The sequence below is a fragment of the Morone saxatilis genome, unplaced genomic scaffold (genome assembly GCF_004916995.1).
Source record: "Morone saxatilis isolate NCDOM2014 unplaced genomic scaffold, NCSU_SB_2.0 Contig23, whole genome shotgun sequence".
Lineage (NCBI taxonomy): Eukaryota > Metazoa > Chordata > Actinopteri > Moronidae > Morone > Morone saxatilis.
The window spans coordinates 7,181,352-7,181,837 of record NW_023339796.1 but is presented as its reverse complement, the minus strand read 5'-3'; positions in this window follow the sequence as shown (position 1 = coordinate 7,181,837).

Here is a 486-nt window from a genome sequence, read left to right as displayed (position 1 = left end):
TCCAAAAAGGTTTTTACTTCCATTAATTTCTACGTAATTTTTTGCAAAGGGAATAGGGCGCTATGTCTTGTTCAGTTGCAAAGTCAAGCTAATAAGTAAAGCAAAAACAAATAAATACCATTTCTGAAATTGGTTCTTTGTCACCGTTTCTCTGGGAGGAAACTTCATGGGCTCTGCTAAACTTCAGGTTTACCACAGGTCAGTTTGCTCGTGGTAATCTGATTAAACACTGGTTTATACAGGAATATGCACCGTATAAGAAAAATATGATTTAAATTTGATTTCAAGACAATGCCTAAAGATTTGGTAAACAATGCAGTTAATATTATGATACAGTAGTGCATCATTCCTACACATAATTGCAATAAATCAAATTACGACTGGCAGTCAACCTGAGCATCTGGGGTCCTGTTGCCTCTATCTATCTATCTATCTATCTATCTATCTATCTATCTATCTATCTATTATCTCTCTCTCTCTCTCTCT